The sequence below is a fragment of the Nestor notabilis genome, unplaced genomic scaffold (genome assembly GCF_000696875.1).
Source record: "Nestor notabilis isolate BGI_N333 unplaced genomic scaffold, ASM69687v1 scaffold8717, whole genome shotgun sequence".
Lineage (NCBI taxonomy): Eukaryota > Metazoa > Chordata > Aves > Psittaciformes > Psittacidae > Nestor > Nestor notabilis.
The window spans coordinates 27,007-28,011 of record NW_009935115.1 but is presented as its reverse complement, the minus strand read 5'-3'; positions in this window follow the sequence as shown (position 1 = coordinate 28,011).

Here is a 1,005-nt window from a genome sequence, read left to right as displayed (position 1 = left end):
TCTCTGTTCGGCTGCCGTGCTCACCCTCTTGCCCTCCGTCATTTATGCCTTTGCCTGTCTGTTAAATCTTGTCCAGTCCTGGTGAATCTCCAGTGGGGAGAACTGCCACAAAAGGGAGGGTTGCTTCTTTCCAAGCCCCAAATTGTTGCTGCTCTCCAGGCTTTCCTGCAGGCTGTTACTCTTGCAAGGACACATCAGTTCTTGTCCTGGCTCTGGAGGTGCCAGTGCAAAGATCCAGATAATAACTTCTGCCAGTCTGTCGACAGCAGCTCACCTGTCCCTCCAATAGCTTTCTATTTGCAGGAGCATGGTGCTGGGGCATGTGTTAGTGTTGGGCTGTTCTGTCAGAGACAACAACTGCTTAATACTAATAGGCTTGTTTCAGAGATGGTGAAGATCCTGCTGTGAGGAGAGGAGTGCTTCTGTTTCCCAAGACAGGTCCCAAGTCATTCCCCTGCCCAGGCTCCACAGAGCGCTCAACCATCTGGGCAGCTCCTTGCAGAAGGGGATGGCTGAGGAGCAGGTTAATGTGGAAACAAAGTGTATCTGTGGCTTCAGCTCCCCTTTGACCTTTTACTCTCAGCCCTCCAAATTCCCCAAGTCAAAAAGTGTCAGGGCACAGGCTGCTTTATGCTGCGAAAGTTCCCCTGAAAGTTTGTCCTCAAAAATTCAATGAGAGTGGTACAACTGGAGCTCCCAGGCTAGGTAGCATTGCTGGTAGCTCATCCATTTGCCAGAGATCCTGCAGTTTTTGGTTAAACAGCTGTGAGGAATATTGCTTCTGTTTTCTAAAACCACAGAACTTGTTTAACAGTGTTCTAGAAAAATGTGCTTTGCTTTGGGTGCATACAAATACACCAGCATACAGATAATTAACTGTGGTTTGAGGGGGTATCTTCTCTTGTTACATGGAAACAATAAATAATATAATGTGTGCCCAGACATTTGCAATGTGCTCAATCATCTTCATAACTAAGAGCTATTTTTTTTCCCTCCCTCAGCAAA